At 47.8% G+C, this 22,399-nt stretch overlaps 1 long non-coding RNA gene and 2 pseudogenes across 4 annotated transcripts in view; 1 reads left to right on the forward strand and 2 right to left on the reverse strand.

Moving 5' to 3' along the window:
• Nucleotides 1–22,399, reverse strand: part of LOC147352499 (uncharacterized) — a 116,927-nt gene that overhangs the window by 73,541 nt on the left and 20,987 nt on the right. The window contains exon 3 of one of the 4 annotated variants that reach the window (XR_015148224.1): nucleotides 6,055–6,205. The exons of the other annotated variants lie outside the window; for them this stretch is intronic. This is a non-coding gene — a long non-coding RNA (uncharacterized LOC147352499). The remainder of the gene's footprint in view (nucleotides 1–6,054; nucleotides 6,206–22,399) is intronic. 4 annotated transcript variants of the gene reach the window in all.
• Nucleotides 11,467–11,567, forward strand: LOC147352501 (U6 spliceosomal RNA; annotated as a pseudogene).
• LOC147352502 (U2 spliceosomal RNA) lies at nucleotides 13,163–13,312 on the reverse strand (annotated as a pseudogene).

The following is a 22,399-nucleotide window of genomic DNA, read 5'->3' on the forward strand; positions in this document are numbered from 1 at the left end:
TAAATAAATTATTAGCAAAATTATTTTTAAAAGTGATGGTTATATTCTTTTTCCCCAAATTGGGTGGCGAGTACACAGACATTCACTGTCAATGGGGGTGGAACTCTGGACGGAGTGACAATCATTAACGTGGTGAAGGGAGGATTCCATGAGATAGAAGCCAAAAAGAAGTGGCTGGGAGGGCTGGTGATGTGGGGAGCTTATGGGTAGGGACGTGGACCGGAAACCAAAGGACCCCATGAATGGTCTTTACCATATCCTCCTTATGACAGAGGCAACAAGGGTGTCTGCCGACAAACGGGAGAGAGGGGGCCACCGTGTCTCCCCAGCCTGACTGCAAACGCCTGTCCATACCAGTGTCCTTCAAGTTCAGCCACCATAGGAGACAGCAGACAGCTGCCAGAGGGGATGCTGAGAGGCTGTCCCGGAGTGGCCAGAGAAGAGGCAGTTGTTGCTCAGTTGCTCAGTTAAGTCTGACTCTTTGCGACCCCATGGGCTGCAGCACGCCAGGCTTCCCTGTCCTTCACTATCTCCTGGAGCTTGCTCAAACTCATGTCCACTGAGTCGGTGATGCCATCCAACCATCTCATCCTCTGTCGTCCCCTTCCAGGTGGCGCTAGTGGTAAAGAACCCGCCTGCCAATCCAAGAGATGTAGAGAGACGCGGGTTCTACCCCTGAGTCAGGAAGAGCCCCTGGAGGAGGGCATGGCAACCCACTCCAGTGTTCTTGTCTGGGGCAGAGGCAGAACCTGCTTCGATGGATGACCGCCCCTGCGCCCAGTGGCCACTTTACAGTTGGCACAGGCTGCGAGCAGCAGGGCACAAGGGGTCTCTGTGGGCGCCTTCCTGGCGGAGGCTGGGGTCCCAAGAGAGAAAGCCGTCTCAGGTCAAGGGTGGGGGCTCTCTCCCAGTTTCATCCACCCCCTGCCCCCATCCCAACTGGAGCTCCTTCACAAGCAAACGCTAGGAAAACAAAGGAAAATTATCCAGCAGGGGCCTTCCCCTCTGTGGAGTGAGGAAGTCTTGGTCTCAAGGTTAACGGGGAAAGAGGAACTCGCCTGGCTGTGCAGGTCACAGGGTCAGCAAGAATTCTGATAAACAAGAGGGACGGTGGCACCAGAGCAGGGTCGGGGTGGGAGGATCACTGAGATCTGGCCACAGGGTCAAGAGGAGGCCAAGGATGCACCCGTCTCAGGGAAATGAAATGGTGGTCATTTACAAGCACAAGTTGTTTTACATTCCAGGGGAGCTGGCTGCTAAGCCAACTCTTCCTGTAGAAGTTTAGGTGGTGGGTGAGTCATTGTTATAAATAGACCAGTGATCAGAAAGTCGTCGGAAAGGACACAGTCCCAGAGACACAACCTTGGAGGGAGTAGAAGGTGCCACATACTTGAGAGCTGGGTTCCAAGAGAAACGCAGAGGGAGCGCTCTGACAGGCTGTGGTGGAAGAGGAAGCAGACACTTAGCAAGAGGAAGACGCTGCAGGGGACTGACAGTGACCAGCCTCCCGCGTGGCTGAGCTAAGCCCCGCTCACAGCCCACCACTCCCTGGATCAGACCAAGCCATCTCAACTTCTAGAAATTCCTCCAAAGAATTCAGACTGTTCTAGGATCCCAAGAGACCTCATCCACCGAGGCATGGGAGAACAAAACTCTTCAACCAGAATCAGCTCCTTCATTCCCCTACAGTTGGCATGCCTGATGGGTGCTGGGGACACAGACAGCCCCTGCCCTCAAGTCACAATGACTCAGAAATCTTAGGAAACTTGTCAAAGGGGAGAACACCATCAGGGTAACGAAGCCCTAGGCCCAGAGGAAATCTGAGTCCAGCCCGGGGTGGGGAGAGGTTGCCCAGAAGTTTTTCCTGATCCCCCCGAGGCCAGGCTGGGCGCCCTCCTCTCGGCTTCCCTGCACTCCATCAAATCGTGGGTCATGGAAAGCATTCAACTGTCCTGGAACTGGGCCAAGTCCCAAAGCTGAGAACAAAAGGAGCCAAGAACCTGGTACCTCCACACCCAGAAGGGGAGGCAGGGCTTGCCCAGGCAGCATAAAGCACGAGCCCCGAAAGGACTCAGAAGCCACGGAATCCACCCAAAAAATGTCAAGGGACAGGAAAGGGGGGTTTCACCTAGCATAATGGAAAGCAACGTGAAAAAATAAAAATGCTTCCTGTTTAGACGCCTGTGAACTGACATTCTCCAATAAACCATGAATCACGGACGATGGCTTCTGTTTCCACAACAGGACTGTAAGCTCCCTGAGTGGGGAGGACATGTCCCCCTCTGTCCCCAGCACCTGCAGGGTCCCAGGCCCAGTAATGCTCGCTGGAGGCTCGCTGGAGGAACCCGATGCCCAGCTCCCTCCGCTCTCACCTGGGCTCCTCACACTGCATCTCCGGTCGGACTAGCGCACTCCTCAGAACCAGAAGCAGCCACATCTCACATGAGGCATTGACCCCTTGGGGTCTCCCCTCATCCCGGGGCCCCCGGTGTGGGCCTCAGAGTAAAACTCACTTTTGGGAAGACTCGCCCGCCCTCCCTGGGCCTTCTGGCTTCCCCTCTGGCTCGGCCCTCTCCCCTTTTCTGGCCTGAGGACCAGGCCCTCAGAGCCTGGCACACTTTATGGAGTGGACATTCCAGATTTCTTCTGGGAAAGCCAAGGGAGGGAGCCGCCCCCCCCCAACCCCTCACAATGACCCACCAGCTGGAGGTCAACAGGAAGCGGCCAAGAAGCCCTGGAGGAGATTCCCTCCTGCAGTGTAGAAAAGCCCCATGCCTATTCATACAGGAGGTCAGGGAGGGGATGACAGTCCCCGTGAGCTGAGCCGACGGCCCCGGCCTTGGCAACTGAGATGCTGGGGCTGGACGGCTGGTTGGCTGACCCACTGACACAGATACCTTCCTCGGGTCTTCCTCCCAACACTGCCCCAAAGTGGTTAAGACATGGGAGGGCAGTTCCGAACCACTAGCCCCCTCAAGACACTCCAGTTAGGAGGGCCCAGAGACCCAGCACCCACTCATGTCTCAAGATCCCCAGGGAGGCCTCAGGATACAAGCACATGGCCCCCAAAAGACCTCAAAGGTTCACCCAGCGCAATGGTTATCACTGTGCCCCAGGGAGCCCCAGGACCCCGGACAGGGGCAGCACAGCCAAGACCTGGGCCCCTCCTCCCATGTGGGAGCTTAGCTTTTTTTTTTTTAATCAAATATTTGTTTGTTTGTTTATTTGGCTATGACAGGTGTTAGTGCAGTACACAGGCTCTTTAGTTGTGGCATGTAAACTCTTAGTTGCACAGTGTAGGATCTTAGTTCCCTGACCAGGAATCGAACCCAGGCCCCTTCCGCTGGGAAAGCAGAGTCTTAGCCACTGGAACACCAGGGAAGTCCCAGAGCTCAGCTTTGATCTGTTCTCCTTATGAATGGAAAAGCAGGTTGCCCAGGCAGGGTTTTGTTTCACAGCTGGGGAAACTGGGACCAGAGAGTGGGGAGGACTGGACCAAGGACACTGAAACAGGGAGTCGGGGTCGGGCTAAGGAGCTGGAGCTAAGTGTAGCAGGCACTGGGGAGCCAGGGAAGGTTTCAGGGAGGGAGTGGCAAGCCTGAAATAGGCAGAGAAGAGACCGACTAGGGGATGGCTGAAATTGGCTACACTGGGAGCTGGGAGATGCGGCAAGAACTCAGGGGGAGGGGAGGAAGAAGATAAGAAAGAAACAGACCTACTCTGAAGACATACAGATCTGGGTCTTGGCGCCTGGCTGAATGGTGCCAGCAAGTATGACCTGGCAGGGATGGGCAAGTGAGCAGAGGGGCCAAAGACGACCCTGAGTTTCTGATGAGGTTGTCTGAGAGGCTGGTGGGGCCTTTAGCAGGAAGAGAGTAGTCGGGGGGCTCAAATTCAGGCAGGTTTGCTTTGAGGAACAGGAAGGACAAGGCCACTGGGGTTGCGGGTTAAGTCTACTTTCCTACGATGGATTTTTTAAGCTTTTTATTTTATATTGGAGTATAGCCAGTTAACAAAGTTGTGATAGTTTCAAGTGAATAGCAAAGGGACAAAGCCACACATATACATGTATCCATTCTCTCCCAAACTCCCCTCTCATCCTGGTGGCCGCATAACACTGAACAGAGTTCCCTGTGCTATATAGTAGGTCTTCCTACAGTGGGTTTTAATGTCAGCTAGACAGACTTCCCTGGAGGTCCAGTGGTTAAGACTCTGCACTTCCACTGCAGGGAGCGTGGGTTTGACTCCTGACTGGGGACTAAAGATCCCACATGCTATGCAGGAAAGCCAAAAATTAATAAAAATTTTAAGTAAATTAATTAATTAAAAAATAAAGTCAGCTAAACTTGAGCGCCAGCCCCCAAAGCTCTTCCATTCACTAGTTGTGTCATCTTGGTTCAATTGTTTAATCTCTCTGAGCTCAGTTTCCTCACCTTGTAAACCATAATAGTTCACACCCTAAGGATTATCGACAGGACTAAGACACCACAAAGTGCCTGGTACATTATAACTGCTGATAAATACTTGCTGTTGTTCTTATTACTGAACTTCCCTGGTGGCTCAGACAGTAAAGAATCTTCCTGCAATGCAAGAGACCCAGGTTCAAGCCCAGGGTTGGGCAGATCTCTTAGAGAAGGGAATGGCAACCCACTCCAGTATTCTTGCTTGGGAAATCTCATGGACAGAGGAGCTGGCGGGCTACAGTCCATGGGGTTGCAAAGAATCGGGTACAACTGAGTGACTAACATTACTATATGTCAAGTTCTTAACATGTATAACCTCATGTCATCCTCCCAGCAATCTGCAAAGCTGTTCTTTTCCCAATTTGCAGGAGAGACAAACAGAGGCTCAGAGAGATTAAAAAAGTGACTCAGGGTCACACAGCAAGCATTAAGGCGAGAGCAGAGATTTGAAGCCAGATGCTTCTGGTTCAAAACACAACCTTCCCAGCATCAGCTGTACCTCCACTGCCTTCCCGGGACTCCAGGGCTCTCTCCCGCTTCTAGAAAGGGGAGAGTCAACAGATGGGAGAGTGGGTGATAGGTTTGAACCTATAGGACAGAATCACCTGGACATGGTTTGGACAATTTCATTTGTCTCCAGTGGACCCGATGACATTTTCCTTTTTTCTGTCTCCCCACTTTTTCTTCTCTCCCATCAATGAGACTGTATTCTCAACTCCAGTGAGTCATCGGAAAATTTAAGTTTAAAAAAAAAAATTAAGAGGAACATTGCTCCTACGTAAGCTCCTGCCATCTGTGAATCATTCAAGACAGGTATAATGGACATAATTATAGCTCACCCACAAGCTAGACCCAAAATCAGTCCTAAAGGCTGATTTCAGAATCTAGTGGTTTCCCCAGCAAAGCCCCGGGCAACTCAAACCTGAACTGGTGCTCATGGCCTTGGTCATTTCACTGGGGGCCCAGAGTGGGAGGAACCTGGGTACCATGCCCTGACCCCAGAGACATAGCAATTTCAGAACTCCCCTCCAGCCCCACCCCGACACCAGCTCCACCCACACCACCTTTCTATCCCCACTTTCTCAGGGCTCCTCCCTCCATTTGAACTCATCCTCCTTCTGACCACCTTGCTTCTTATTCCTTTATTTCCTTTACTAAAGCCAGACCTTTATTCCTCCATCGCTGTAAAGTCATCTGACCTAGCAAGACGTGGGGCGATATTCAACTCATGATACTACAAATAACACCTTCCTTTACGTGTCCAGACAGCCAGGAGCTCTATTATTCACAGGGCTTGTGTGGCACTTCAGTGAGAGGATGCATGCAAGGTCCCTTTGCACAATGTCTACATTCAGTAAATGCCAGCTATTATTAGCACTTCCAGCCTCTTCACCATCCTGGGAGACAGATGTTCAGGAGCTCCCAAGTAAGAGGGCCGCCTCCACCCACAGCCTCGAGGCCCCGTATTCTGGTAGCCAGGATAAGGAGTCCCAAAAGGACAAGAGTTAGATTGTCAGAGCTGGCAGGTCATCCATACCCAAAAAGGAAACTGGGCCCCCAGAAAGGCAGAGACCAGCTCAAAGCCACTCACTTGGTCAGTGGAGAATCAGGGCAGGACCCTAAGCCTCCTGCATCCAGGCTTCTTCTCCTTGCACTCCCGTAGACGTGCCCCCTTTCAGAGTCACAGAGATCATGGAGCAAGCTTGATGTGTCTCTGCGATCCCAGGAGATGAGACGAGCTCCTGGGAAATGGGAGGCATTCTGCTCTCAGCTAATTCATTCCAAGATTCTCTAGCTCAAGGTCAGATGCAAAGGGCCTGTGGTCAGTGAGAAGCATGCTCTTGCATGTTAATGCTGGTACCAAAAGGAAAAAAAATACCCCTAAGTCTTCTCAGGGAAAAGCCCAGGAATCGGCCTGAAATATCATCAGGAAGCACAGTTTGAAGACCTCCCTTTCCAACCTGCTCTCCAGGACACCTCTGCAGGGACTGCACCCCCAGACCCATCAGCTCACCACCTCCTCCAGGCCTTGAGACACGCTAAGGTCTCACATTCCCTATAGTCCTTTCCGCATCAGCAATTCAAGAAAGGCCCCTTGCCAGTCTACTGAGACAAAGGCATGGTCCCTCCCCTCCCAGAGCTCATTGGCTGGCCAGTGGAGAAAATGCACAAATGGAGAGGAGACAGGTGTGGGCAGAGACAGTCCAGCGAGGCCTTGCATGAGTCAAAGTAAAAAGATGTCATCCCAAGAGGCATGTGGTCCTCCCTGCTGCTGTGGTCTTCTTTCCAAGCAAATCAGCTACATCCTTCAAGGGCCCCTCCTCCAGGAAGCCTTCTTTGATATAAACGGTGCAATCGCACTCCTCTGAACTTCCGCCCTCCGTCCTAACTGGGCTGTGACCATTCAGCACCTTCCCCTGCCCCATAGCTGGGGCCCTTGACCCACCTGCAGGGTCTACCCTGCCCCAAGCACAGAGCTAATGTCCACCTGAGGCAGCCTCAGCTCCTGACCTTCTGATGGCAAACCAGCCCCTTTCCGTTTGCCAGGCTGCCTTTGCCCACTTCCTCCCACAGGAATCCAAGGCAGTAAGAGGCTTAAATAGAAAAAAAAAAAAAAAAAGCTTCCACTCCCTCAGCAGCATAGGGTCCTGGGTTGCAGTGGAGGCTGAGGCTTTGTATCAGAAGGGTCCTGACCCCATCTGCCCCATGATTGGCAGGGAGGAGCAGTGTTCCTCATCCAGTCAGGGTTCTACCCCCTAGGCTACCAGTAACAAAAACCTCAGCTAACACAGACTTCAGCACATTGAGGGTTATTTTTCTCACATAAGATGTCCAGAGATGTATGCATGTGTGTGTGCTAAGTCACTTCAGTCATGTTTGACTCTTTGCGACCCCATGGATTGTACCCCGCCAGCTTCCTCTGTCCACGGGATTCTCCAGGCAGCAATACTGGAGTGTGTTGCCATTTCCTTCCCCAGGGGATCTTCTCAACCCAGGAATGGAACCTGAGTCTCTTATGTCTCCTGCATTGACAGGTGGGTTCTTTACCACTAGCGCCACCTGAGTGGGACTTCCCTGGTGGTCCAGTGGCTAAGACTCTGAGCTCCCAATGCAGGGGGCCCGGCTTCAATCCTGGTTGGGGAACTAGATCCCACATGCTGCAACTAAGACCCGGAGCAAACCGGGACTTTTAATGCCTAAGCCAGAGTCCTTCCCAGGCTGCCTCTGGCTGTTTCATTCAGCAGGGACAGAGCCAGAGGTGGGAGCTTGGATGCTGAAGCCTGATGGAGCCCATCCCAGCCTGGATGGACTCTTGGGGGCTTTCTGGAACTTCTTCGGTTCCAAGGTAGCTGCCAAAGAGGCATCAGCCAGGAGGGCAGGCTGCAGGGCCCACGGCAGCTCTTGAGAGGCCGGTTCCTACCACCAATCCTTAGGCTGAGCTCTGAATCATAAGTAAATGGATAAAAAGCATTTCAAGGGAAATTCTGGGGTGAAGCAAGTTCATACCAGTTGACTCACCTTGAAACTGCCCTCAAGAAGTTCTAATTAATATCCCTAACCCTCCTAGTTTCAAATGTACTCTCCTTGCCTTGGGATTTCACCCTGTGCTCAAAGAGAGAAAACAGCTAGAACCCTAGAAAGACACATAAAGGCCTCAATATGGAAGACTTTGACGTAGTGTATTATGCAATGTACATTTTTAAAAAATTTTCTTTCTTTGTGGCTGTGCTGGGTCTTTGTTGCTACGTGCAGCCTTTCTCTAGTTGCGACGCACAGGCTTCTCATCGCGGTGTCTCCTCTAGTTGCAGAGCATGGGTTCTAGAGCACGTGGGCTTCGGTAGCTGCGGCACATGGGCTCATTCAGTCCCCGGCATGTGGGACTGAACCCACGTCTCCTGCATTGGCAGGCAGATTCTTTACCACTGAGCCACCAGGGAAGCCTGTATATATTTTAAAATAAAAGCTAAGAAGAGAAAGCTCTTAGACACTGGAGTAATTGCCCCCATTTTCAAGGTTGCTTCTGTTAAAGAGGTACTAACTACACAAAAAAGTAATTTCACCCAAAGGGATCTGCATCAAAGAGATAGTGCACAATGCAAATTAAATGACAAGGGCTATCATGTTTCACTTACCAAATTAGGCCCCCAAATTATTTTAATTATATATCTGCTGTGGCAAGGAATAGAGCAGACCCTCTTGCATGCTCCTGGTGGGTGTTACTAATTGAAATACACTTTCTAGAAAGTAATTTGGTGATACCTATTGAAAACCTGACAAAAGTTCATATCCTTTGATCCACTGTTAGGAATCTCCCTGCAAAGAAGTCATTCAAAATGCTGGCAAAGAGCCAGACACAAAGAGGTTCATTATAAGTATTTCATAATAAGGGAGAAATATAAACAGGCTAGATATTCAGCATTAGGCGAACCATCAAGTTAAATGTGGGTCACTCAAAGTATTGCATCTTACCTGGCTACTGGAAGTTTTTGTTAACAGGTGGAAGACCCAAATCAAGGGTTATGATTGAGCAGTGATGTCTGCTCCTTGCAGGACTTTGTGAGGAGGGTGGAGAGGAGACACGTGCTACACACGCAAACGATTCGGTGGAAGACTTGAGGTCACCAAGCGGGAGCAGGAGGTCATAGTCTCTGGTTTCTGTTCTCAGTTGCAGTATGTATGGATTTCCTTTAGCATTTTTGCCTTCTTCAGGACAGTGCTAACCCACCATGTCTGTCTCTGGACATTCAGATGACTGGGATCTCCTCTAGAACCAGGCTCTTCCCCATGTAGAAACCCCAAGACTGAATGACCTCTCTCATCTCTGTTTGCATGATGATTTGTTCTAATTTTTTAAAAAAATGTCCTATGATCAGTATGTAGAAGGTTTAGCAAGTACGGTGGCGGGAGCGGGGAGGAGTAGAAAAATTCACAAAGCCCACATCCCCCAGCTAAGGGTGGGTCAACAGCTCTTTCAAGGACCACCACCTGCTTCAAGATATTTGAGGAACCCAGGAATCTCAAGCCCCACATTTAGATTGAGTTTATCTCAGATTCTAGAGCCCCCAGGCACCTGCCAAAGAAATTTAAAATCCTCTTAAAAGAAAGCATCATTGTTTTACAAATAATTTTTTCCAACACCATCTCCTACACCAAATAAACAAGGGGCAAGACACCATGAGTGAAAACTGGCAGAAAAAATAGACAAGAGATACAAACTAATAGGGAGCCTGGATCCTGGCATTAACCAGACAGGACCACAAAGTAACTGTGCCTGCTATGTTCAAAGAGATAAAAGCTAAATTTGAAAAGACTGGCCAAACACTTGACATTATAAGCAGTAACATGTCAGATTTGGAAATGAACCAAATAAAATAAGTGAATTTACTAAACTGAAAATATAATAACCAAAATGACTAGGCAAGATGCCAGCATCACAGACTGTCCCTTTCTGGTCTGTGTTTTGGGGCAGTGGAGAGCTGACACTGAGCCAGGGCTGACGTTTACTTCTGTCTCGTGTTGAAGCACGTAAAGTTTGTTACCACCAATGCACCTTGAGTCAGGTCGGGAGATTTTGCTTGCTTCTCAGCCCAGACTCTGGAAGTAGCTTGCATATTAATTTCAAAGGCACACAGCAATTATAGCACCCTAGGGTGGTAACTAAGGACTCTAATTTTGATCCCAATGCAAGAGAAAGAGTCTCATCAGAATGCTTGGCTAAGGCAGGCAGGATGAGATATATTTGAGGAAGACTTCCTTCCAAATGTTTGCAAATTTGTTTTAAATTGCTCAACTTTCCTTCTCAGGAAATCTCATCTGTAGAGCAAGCATGACCTCTCTCTTTGCCAACTTTTCTAAAGGATTACTTAGGCCCATTTGCAGTGGTCATCCCAATGTTACTTATAATGGAAGCCTCCTAAGTGTTCAGCTGTAGTGGAAGGGCTACATTAATAGGGCCACAGCCACTGATGAACCATTTATTAGCTACCCTGTGCTGGGCTTCCCTGGTGGCTCAGACTGTAAAGAATCTGCCTGCAATGCAAGAGACCCAGGTTCGATCCCTGGGTCAGGAAGATCCCCTGGAAAAAGGAATGGCTACCCACTCTAGTATCCTTTCCTGGATAATTCCATAGACAGAGGAGCCTGGTGGGCTACAGTCCATGGGGTCACAAAGAGTTGGACACGACTTAGCAACTAATACTTGCACTTTTTCACTGTTGCTTCTCAAAGCTGGTGGGGAAAGAGAAGAGGCCAGAGGGGCCATTCCTGGCCCTCCAAACAGCCTGCAGACATCCACAGCTTAAAACTGCAGGCTTGGGGAGAAATAAAGACAAAGAGCTCTAAGACATGAACCAATCCTGAGACAACCTGCCAGCAAGGTCAGTGGGGTGGCTGACTCTGACTTCAGCACCTCTGACCTTCTCTTTACTGATTTAGATGGACAGAGACCCAGGACCTAGCTGCCAACAGAGCGGCCAGGTTGTTTTGTGGTTCTGGAGTCAAAAGTCTGGATTTTTTACAGTATCTATTTATTTATATGGCTGCGCCAGGTCTTAGATGCAGCATGCGGGACCTTCAGTGGAGGCATATGGGATCTAGTTCCCCAACCAGGGATCGAACCTGGGACCTCCTGCATTGGGAGCACAGAGTCTTAGTCACTGGACCACCAAGGAAGTCCCCAAAGGTCTGGATTTTATCTTCAGGTATCCGAGGGGAAATCATCTCACCACGAGAGCTGGCTTCCCGCCCCAGCCAACACATATGCTCCTGTTTTAACCCAGCCTTGAATGGCACAGGGAAGACCTTGAGACCCTCTGACTGTCTAAGACAGGAACCCAAATAGACAGGACTAAAATAGTCACACGCTCCCAGGAAGTACCAAGCGTCACTCTCTCAGAGGCCACATGAGAACCGTGCAAAGTACAGATGGTCATTTACCTGACACAGGAGAGAACGAGAGTGACAGCCAAAATGGGGCAGAACTGGAATTTTAAACCTAGATCTCGTGCTTGCTTTGGCAGCACAAAAATTGGAAAGATACAGAGAAGATTAGCATGGCCCCTGCGCAAGGATGACACGCAAATTCGTGAAGCGTTCCATATTTTTAATAAACAAATGGGATCTAATTAAAATTAAAAGCGTCTGCACAACAAAAGAAACTATAAGCAAGGTGAAAAGACAGCCTTCAGAATAGGAGAAAATAATAGCAAATGAAGCAACTGACAAACAACTAATCTCAAAAATATACAAGCGACTCCTGCAGCTCAACTCCAGAAAAATAAATGACCCAATCAAAAAATGGGCCAAAGAACTAAATAGACATTTCTCCAAAGAAGACATACAGATGGCTAACAAACACATGAAAAGATGCTCAACATCACTCATTATCAGAGAAATGCAAATCAAAACCACAATGAGGTACCATTTCACGCCAGTCAGAATGGCTGCGATCCAAAAGTCTACAAGCAATAAATGCTGGAGAGGATGTGGAGAAAAGGGAACCCTCTTACACTGTTGGTGGGAATGCAAACTAATAAAGCCACTATGGAGAACAGTGTGGAGAATCCTTAAAAAACTGGAAATAGAACTGCCATACGACCCAGCAATCCCACTGCTGGGCATACACACCAAGGAAACCAGAATTGAAAGAGACACGTGTACCCCAATGTTCATCACAGCACTGTTTATAATAGCCAGGACATGGAAGCAACCTAGATGTCCATCAGCAGATGAATGGATAAGAAAGCTGTGGTACAAAAACACAATGGAGTATCACTCAGCCATTAAAAAGAATACATTTGAATCAGTTCTAATGAAGTAGCAATGGCACCCCACTCCAGTACTCTTGCATGGAAAATCCCATGGACGGAGGAGCCTGGTAGATTGCAGTCCATGGGGTCGCTAGGAGTCGGACATGACTGAGCAACTTCACTTTCACTTTTCACTGTCATGCATTGGAGAAGGAAATGGCAACCCACTCCAGTGTTCTTGCCTGGAGAATCCTGGGGACGGTGGAGCCCGGTGGGCTGCCATCTATGGGGTCGCACAGAGTCGGACACGACTGAAGTGACTCAGCAGCAGTAGCAGTAATGAGGTGGATGAAACTGAAGCCTATTATACAGAGTGAAGTAAGCCAGAAAGAAAAACACCAATACAGTATACTAACGCATATATATGGAATTTAGAAATGTGGTAATGACAAGCCTGTATGCAAGACAGCAAAAGAGACACAGATGTATAGAACAGTCTTTTGGACTCTGTGGGAGAGGGAGGGGGGGGATAATTTGGGAGAATGGCATTAAAACATGTATAATATCATATAAGAAATGAATCGCCAGTCCAGGTTCAATGCAGGATACAGGAAGCTTGGGGCTGGTACACTGGGATGACCCAGAGGGATGGTATGGGGAGGGAGGTGGGAGGAGGATTCAGGATGGGGAACACATGTACACCCGTGACGGATGCATGTTGATGTATGGCAAAACCAATACAATAAAGTAAAAAAAATAAATAAATAAAATAAAATAATTATACAAATGTAAAAAAAATAAAAATAAATATTGAGGATGTTTCTACAAAATAAAATAAATAAATAAATAAACCTAGATCTCATGCCAACAGCCATCCTCTGTTCCCTGCATCAGTCAAGCTGCGTGTAAGGCTGGACCCCACTGCTCCCTCTCGCACCCCAAGGCTGATCCATGACTTTCCTAAACATTTTTTAATTGGAGTAAAATTGCTTTACAGTGTTGTCTTGGTGTCTGCTGTATGACCACGTGAATCAGCTATAAGTATACAATGGATAAGAACAGATGTTACACTTCATCTTAGCCAAAAGGCCAAGAAGGGATCCTAAACATTTTAAAAGAGAAAGAACTAACAATATGGTTGCTTTGCCCAAGAGTTCAACAAGATACGTGGTGATTTACTCAAAACCCAACCCTGGAGAAAATACTGCATGATTTTATAAAATCCTCCCTCACTACCTGTAACCTCTTTTACTACATGCTGGGAATTTAAATCAGGAAAAAAAAAAAAGAAAACACCTTTCTCATACAAAAAAAAAAAAAAAAAGATAAACATGTGAGGTGATAGATGTGTTCATGAATGGTGGGAATCCTTTCACAAGGGGTAGTTACATATCACTAAAGTGTGTGCATTTAAGTGTTTTGAGGTGTACTTTAAATACCTTACAATTTTATTTGTCAATTATGCCTCAATAAAGCTGGGGGGGAAAATCCACAATGATTATCCCCCCCCCCCCAAAAAAAGAAATGAAAAAACTGAGTTTTTTCCCCCCTTGAAGGAAGAGACTTAACATTCAGTGGGTGATTGCTCTGTGCCAGTTAATAAAGTAGACAATTTAAACTAATTACCCCATTCAAGCCCAACTATCAGATGAGAACACTGAGACTTGGCAAGCTCGGCCCTCTCAAAGCTGCATGGCAAAGAAGTGACAGACCCATTACTCAGAGCAGCCCAAGCTCCCTACTAAAGCCCTTTCTCTTAGCCTACTAGCCAGCCAGTAGGGTGGTCCATTCATTCGAGTCAGCCTGGTTTGCCTGGGACTTTCCAGGTTTCATCCCACATCTCAGAAACCCTTCAGTCCAAGGCAAAGTGGAAAGATGTGTCACTATTTTGGGCAATTATCCAAGGCTAGGGAAACATTCTGACGGCTTCTGGCTGCTAGTTTTCACATCATTTTGGTTTAAATCAAACATTTTTCCTTTTGGTACATCTGAAGCACAGAATATGTCAACACAACCTGACTTCCCCATTTCTGGATTTTCCTTTTTTTTTTTTTTGGCTGTTGTTGTTCAGCCATTAAGTCATGTCCAACTCTTTGTGACCGCATGGACTGCAGCACACCAGGCTTACCAGACCTTCACCATCTCATAGAGTTTGCTCAGATTCATATCCAGTTAGTTGGTGATGCTATCTAACCATCTCATCCTCTGCTGTCCCCTTCTCCTTTCGCCCTCAATTTTTACCAGCATCAGGGTCTTTTCCAATAAGTCAGCTCTTCATACCAGGTGGCCAAAGTATTGGCGCTTCAGCATCAGTCCTTCCAATGAGTATTCAGAGTTGATTTCCTTTAGGATTGACTGGTTTGATCTCCTTGCTGTCCCAGAGAGACTCAAGAGTCTTCTCCAGCACAATTTGAAAGCATCAGTTCTTTGGTGCTCAATCTTCTTTTTGGTCCAACTCTCACATCTATACATGACTACTGGAAAAACCACAGCTTCGATCATATGGATTATTTGTCAGCCAAGTGATGTCTCTGCTTTTTAATACTCTGTCTAGGTTTGTCATAGCTTTTCTTCCTAGCATCTTTTAATTTCATGGCTGCATTTTTATAGCCCTGAAAACACTAACTTCATCCTGAAGTCCATGTACTCTACCCAGGAAAGTAGGAGGCTTGAAAATTAAACAGGAATTGTTGATAGGCCCATGTTTCTTTCTTAGAGAAATGGAGTCTCTAGGGGGGTGGATATCTCCTCTCAAAACCAGAAGCCCTGAGCTGGTTCTGCCCAATAAATAGCTGTGTGTCCTTTGGTAAGTCCCTTCCTCTCTCTGAGCCTCCATTTGCAACACAGGAGTTTTAAGTGATCCCTCAAGGAGTACACAGGCCTTGATGCTCAGCCCCCTCATTCCACGGATGACGACCAAAGGCCAGAGAAGTAAGGAGGCTTGGCCAAGGTCATCCAGCAGGCTGAAGCACTACAGAAAATCTCAAGAGCTTTGTCCACCCCCTCGAATACACAGCAGAGAAAAAGCAGAGTGTGCTAAGAAACAGAATCTGTTTAATGTTCCCTTCTAAGCCTGTAAGGAAAATGAGCCAAATGCTGCAAGATTAAGGATTCTGATCTTTAAAAACAAATCAGGGTTTAATTTGGGTTTTCTTAAAGCCTCATAAAAAAGGGGAGCTGAATCCTTGACCAAATACTCAGCATTCCAAACTGGGAAGATGAGACAGATTTTAATCCCCTGCGTGAGGAGCGGGTGGGCTGGAGGATGTATGCTTCCACTGGCCTGCATAATTCTCAGATGTGTAAACGGCAGGCCGCCTGGAGAAGAGATCAGCCCCAAAGGGCCAAACAGGGAAGGTGGGGGCTCTGAGCAAAGCCAGAACGAGGTCTAACTGGGCTGCACACTGGTGGCTCAGTGAGGTCAAGTAATTTGCTTAAAGTCATCCAGCTAGTAGGTGGAGGAGTCAGGAATTGAAGCCATATCTACATTCAAGTGTAGGAGCCCACTGGCTATGCTGATCAGCTGGTAAAGAATCAGCCTGCAATGCAGGAGACCTGGGTTCGATCCCTGGGTTGGGAAGATCCCCAGGAGAAGAAGGGAAACGCTACCCACTCCAGTATTCTGGCCTGGAGAATTCCATGGACTGTACAGTAGATGGGGTCGCAAAGAGTCAGACACAACTGAGAGACTTTCACTTTTCACTTTTGGCTATGCTGTGTAATTTTTGTTATTGTTCAGTCACTCAGTTGCGTCCGACTCTTTGCAACTCGTGGACTGCAACACACCAGGCTTCCCTGTCCTTCACTATCCCTCAGAGTTTACTCAAACTCAGTGCATTAAGTCGATGATGCCATCCAACCATCTCATCCTTTGTCTCCCCCTTCTCCCCTGTCCTCAATCTTTCCCAGCACCAAGGTCTTTTCCAATGAGTTGGCCCTTCGCATTATGTGGCCAAAGTATTGGAGCTTCAGCATCAGTTCTTCCAATGAATAGTCAGGGTTGATTTCCTTTAGGATTGACTGGTTTGATCTCCTCATGTCCAAGGGACTCTCAAGAGTCTTCTGCAGCAGCACAATTTGAAAGCATCAATTCTTGGGCACTCAGCCTTCTTTATGTTCCAAGTCTCACATCTGTACATGACTACTGAAAAACCATAGCTTTGACTAGATGGAGCTTTGTCAGCCAAGTGATGTCTCTCCTTTTTAATATGCTCTCTAGGTTTGTAATAGCTTTTCTTACAAGGAGCAAGCATCTTTTAATTTCATGGCTGCAGTAACTATCTACAGTGATTTTTTAAGAGCTGAAATTTGAATGGAGAAATCAGGGCACCCTTCAATTGTCCAGAGAGTCTGCTATGAACTCTCCAGGTTCCTTTCTGGATATTTCTCCTGCTACAATCTTCCAGGCTGTTTCCTTAGCCTCCCTATATTGCATTGAAACTTATTCATTCAGTCATTCACTCAACAAATGTTTACTAAGCATCTACTATGTGCTGGCTTCAATGCACAAGGGGATGTTGGCTGACATGTCCCATCAAGGAAATAAGCCAATCAAGCTGACATGGAGATGTGTCTAAGTCCTGTAGGATTAAGAAAGGTTTTCTGGAGGAAGCAATATTTGCAGTGGCACTTGAGTTGGATTTGAAAGTATCAATGGTCACATCAACATAAAACTTGATTGAACTATTTAGTCATTTACTAGCAGCTTGGGTCCCCCCACCTCCAAGATAGTATCATCAGCTGAAACAAATTTGGGGATTGTCTAGGAATGCCAATTATCCTCAAATATTCCAAAACTGAGCATTATCAGACTCTCAAGGAACTCTGTATCTCACTTACAGACATTTGCTTCCATCAGTTTTGGGCAGGCAGGGGAGGGAACTCCCAGAGCCCTTGCATCCCTGCACCAGTTACTTCAATGAACACACAGGCCTGTGTGGGCGGTAACGCAGCCTCATGTTAGAGCTGAAGAACAAGCTGAGAGAACGAGGGTGACTTGCCAAGGTCACGCCATTATCCAGGGCAGCTCGGGGGTGCGAATCTAAACCTCACCGCTGCTTTCATGGCTCTATCAGCCTCTGTGTGCCAGACACGAGGAGATGCTTGAAAAACAAAATCTCTCCAAAGAATAGTCCCGTAAAGACGTCAAACAGGAAATGATTCTGCACCTCCAGGGAGCTTAGCCTCCTGCTGACACCTCCTCATGGGGGTTCACAGACCTCACCTCCAGGAAGCTCTTGCTCTGCTCAGAAAGACCTAAACATCTAGAAACCACAGAGGCCCACATCTAACCTTGAGCTGAGTTGTGTGGCATCCCTGGTGTGCTCAGTGGTGGGTACCAATGAGGGCTGGCGTGGCAGGGGGGGCGGGTCAGAGATCAGGGGAGACAACTTCATGCTGGCTAAAAAGGCTGGGAAGGGTTTTGACAAGGATATGGAGAAATTGGAAACCTGTGCCTTGTGGGTGCAACTCATGGAAAATATGACAGTTCTTCCAAAAAGTAGAAATAGAACCCCACGTGACACAGCAATTCACTTCCAGGTATACACCCAAAGAACAGAAAGCAGAGCCTCAGAGAGACATTTGTACACCCGTGTTCACAGCAGCCTTACTCACAATAGCTAAAAAGTGGAAACCAGTGAAATGTCCACTGATGGATGAAAGGATAAACCAAATGTGGTGTATCTATTCAGTGGAATATTATTCAGCCTTTAAAAGGAAGGAAATCCTGACATGTTACAACATGGATGAATCCTGAAGACACTGTATCAGTGAAATAGCTTCCCAGCTGGCACTAGTGGTAAAGAGTGCCACTGGCACCCACGCAGGAAACATAAGAGACAGGGGTTCAATCCCTGGGTCAGGAAGATCCCATTCAGAAGGAAACGGCAACCCACTCATGCCCGGAGAATTTCATGGACAGAGGAACCTGGTAGGCTACAGTCCATAAGGTCGCACAGAGTTGGACATGACTGAAGTGACCTAACATACACACAAGCCAGACATAAAAGGACAAATATTGTGTGGCTCCACTTATATGGGGTACTACATACTAGAGGAATCAAACTCAAAGGCAGAAAGTAGAATGGTGGCTGCCAGGAGCTGGCGGAATGCAGAAATGGGGAACTGTTGAATGGGTATAGAGTTTCAGGTTTGCAAGATGAAAAAGTTCTGGAGATTGGTTGCACAACAACATGAATGTACTTAACACCGCCAAACTGTACACTTAAAAATGGTGAAGGTGGTAAATTTCATGTTCTGTGTATTTTACCACGATTTTCTTTGCAAATTAAAAGAAAGGGAGTGGGGACAGAAAAGAAGAAAGGAAGGAGGGGAGGAAAGATCAGGAAGGCTTTGGACAGACAAAAGGGGAGGAAGAAGCCATCTGATGGCTGACGCAGCTAGAGAAACGGTCCTCCAGCACTGACTGAGACCAGGTTTCTTTCCCCCCACCCCCTGCTCAGCTCAGCTCTACAACTTCAGGGTAGTTTCAGGCTTGATTCTCCAGCTCAGGCTGCTGCAACCACATCCTTCCAGACCCAAATTCAGCCAAAAAGAGCAAGTGTCCCAGCAGAAGTGCAGCAATTCACTCTGGTTGGACCAGCTTAGGTCACCTGCCCACCATCCACCCACGAGGCAATCAGGGGGCATTGTGATACACTGCTCAGCTTTGGGTTGAATCATGGGTTCTACTCCTGATGCTGGGAGCAGAACTAACTCCACCCAGAAGTTCACAGACCAAAAGCGGGACAGAGATGTTTCGAGGGGAAAATTAGGGCATAGCTACCAGAGAGATAGTAATGGATGGACATGGATGCAGAGTTTCCTGAACTCAGTAGATATTCACCGGTTCCATGTCCTGAAGAGAACCTGAGGTTCAGAGTGGTTTCATGACTTTCCCAAGACAACCGAGCGGTAAGAAGTAGACTGAGGACTCAAGTTCAGGTCTTCTGCCCCAGTTCGAAGATATAAACTCTGTGTGTCTTGGGAGGTAAGAGTACTAAAGCCTACAGTCGGGCTGGATGGTGATACAGATGAAGGTATATTCTTGATAGAATGCACCCAGCTTATGGAGAGTTTTACAAGTCAGGAAGAGGAGGCTGAGTTTAGTGAAGAAGGAAATAGGAAACTTCTGTGGGTTTCAGTAGAGACAGTGACAGGGTGGAAGCCGAGACCCACCCCACAAGACTGCAGTCGGAGGATCCGGACTCATCAGTTCAGACAGAAACTCCCTGTTACACCTTGGGGACATTTTCAGAAAGATGGTCTCTGCAAGGCGTGCCCACTCCGCACCCCCACCGCGTTGCTCCAGCCTGTCCTTGGGAGATGCTAAGGGCCCCTCCCCCTTCACCATGTTGTGGCTTTGGCAACCACTTTGGAAACTGCAAGTTTTAAATGAATTTCCACCCCAGAGGAAGCTGAGAAGCAGGCATGTTCCGCCAGGCACTTCTGAGCTCCCAACATTTCTCCTTCCCCTTCAGTCAAAGGATCAAACACTCTTTCACAATGGAAGGAGGGGACAGAGGGAAGAAGCAGGCAGAAGGGTTAACAGAAAGAAAATAAAAGAATAAGAGAATCTCATTTGATCTTAATCAGACAAAGTTTACATCTGAATTATACATTTTTCCCTTCCCTGCTGAGAAAACCAATACATGAGGGAAAACAAATCACATGGTATTTATTTACTTCCCTTGAAATCTCTCTGATTGATTCCAAAAGGATTTAGGAGGCTTCCAAGACTAAACACAGTGGTGACTATGATAATTAGGGACCAAAAAAAGGCAACAAGACCATGAAGGCAGCAGAGTATGGATCAGCAGACACCTGAGGGAAAAAAACTGATTTGTGACTTGGAGCTTCAATTTGGTCCCCTGTGGGCAAAATACTAGCTCGACATTAATTTCGTCCTCTGATGACAGAAGGCATTCAAATGCATCTGTGGTCACAAACTTATTTTTCCTGAGACTCCACTCAAGATGAAATACATTACATGGGGCTGACAAATTACATCTGAGCTACAGAGAAAAACAAGGGCAGTAAACCCAAAGGGCTTTTGAAGGAGGCGGTGTCCAGAATGGCAATGAACGTTCTACATGGCACTTTTTGTTGCCAAAAGAATAAGCATACTGTTGGACTGAATCATGTGTCCTTTGAGTAGGAAGACATCCAGCTCATCCCAGGCCTGGATGAGTTAACTGTAGCTGGATGGGCAGTGTGGAAGGTGCTGAGATGTAGAGCTTGTTGACCTGATCTGGACCTACAGATGAAGCTGGAGCACACAGAGGAGAGGAGAGGACTATAACCAGGTGCCCACCTGTTCCTGGCCCTTTAAGCAACCTGACCCAATCACACACCCCATCCCTGGAAGTCAATCAAACACCTTTCCTCCCCATCCCTTAACCCCTGCATGCTTTAAGATCCTGTCATCATCTGAAGTCTTCAGCTACCACCACACAAGTTCAACTTCCAATTAGAATGAATATCTATAGGTTACCTCCCCACATCCGGGCTTCCCTGTGGCTCAACTGGTAAAGAACCTGCCTGCAGTGCGGGAGACCTGGATTTGATCCCTGGGCTGGGAAGATCCCCTGGAGAAGGGAAAGACTACCCACTCCAGTATTCTGGCCTGGAGAATTCCAGGGACTGTATAGTCCATGGGGTCGCAAAGAGTCAGACACGACTGGGCAACTTTCACTTCCTTCCTTCCTTCCGCACATCCATTTCCTCCTTCTCCCACTTTAGTGTGCCTGAATGTCCTTTGAGAGCACTCTTGCCCCCATTTTCAGCCATGTGGTTTTGGGTGGGATTGATTCTATCCCCAAACCTAGGGTTGAATCCTCTGACTCAACACTTAATGAATCTATACATCACATTTTCCTGTGACAGTGACCCAGATCAGGAAGCTTAGTTCTGGGAGTTTTGATTTTCTCTTTCTCCTCTGGAAAGAAAGCAGGAAGGATGCGGTCCGCACCACTGCTAGCAGCCATCCTGTGACATGAGGTCAGGGCCAGTTGAAGAAAGAAGTGAATAAAGAAGAAACTAAACGGGAAGATGGGCATGACTGGATCCTAGTGATACCATTTGAAACCAAGCAATGAGCCATTCTTAAAGCCAGGTTTACCCCTGGACTTCCCAATTAACTTGTTTAAACCAGGTTGGGTCCTAATAGATAATCCACCTTTGCCTCCCATGGAGTTAGGATTACCTCATTCTCCCCTCCACTGGGACCATGACACTTTCTGACAGATCCTGCCTTAGCCCACTCCTCTTGAGCCTTTGGTATCTCCTACTAGCTCAGGTGGTAACAAATCCACCTGCAATGCAGGAGACCCCGGTTTGATACCTGGGTTGAGAAGATTCCCCTGGAGAAAGGATAGGCTACCCACTCCAGTATTCTTGGGCATCCCTGGTGGCTCAGATAATAAAGAATCCACCTGCAATGCAGGAGACCTGGGTTAGAAAGATCCCCTGGAGGTGAGTATGGCAACCAACTCCAGTATTCTTGCCTGCAGAATCCCCATGGACAGAAGAGCCTGGAGGGCTACAGTCCATGGGGTTGCAAAGAGTTGGACATGACTGAGTGACTAAGCCCAGCACAGCAGAAGGTAGGAAGTTCCTACTCCCAGTTTCCACTCTTGATGGTGCTGGTAGAGCAAGCCCTGGCCTCCAAGGAAGACTGGGAATAATTCCAACATCGGTTACAGATGATAAGAGAAAGCTGGATCAATAGGCAAAGTGCAGCAGCTAATCAATCCAAGCAAGCCTTTGGAGGCTCCTGCTCTCAGGAGCTTTGAGAGCCAGACTGAGCGGTGTCTCCAGGAATCCAGGCAGGTGGTACTTAGCAGGCCTGTCAACAGGTAGAAGGCTCCACAGCACCAGACTGGGGTCTGGGGCTAGGACTCCTGATTAGGAGAAGAACTGGCAGAAGCAAGCAGGATTCCCAACTTAGAAAGAGCTAGGCCAATTATTTAGCAAAGAATTCAGGCAAGAAAGCATCCAAATACCAGAAGAAGGGGCCAGTTCAGTCTTTGTATCAGAAACCAGGCAGAAGTCCAATGACTTCAGTGATGAAAATATCAGAAACCAGTTTGGAGGCCAAGCTGACCTGACTCTGGGTCCTTAAAGACATCAAGACAGAGCTGGTGCTGCAGCTGAGGGTCCGAGGGCCTGACAGGACAGCTGTGTGCA

This window comes from Bos grunniens, chromosome 19 (assembly GCF_055505025.1).
Source record: "Bos grunniens cultivar Pamir isolate PY7600 chromosome 19, Bosgru_T2T1.0, whole genome shotgun sequence".
Lineage (NCBI taxonomy): Eukaryota > Metazoa > Chordata > Mammalia > Artiodactyla > Bovidae > Bos > Bos grunniens.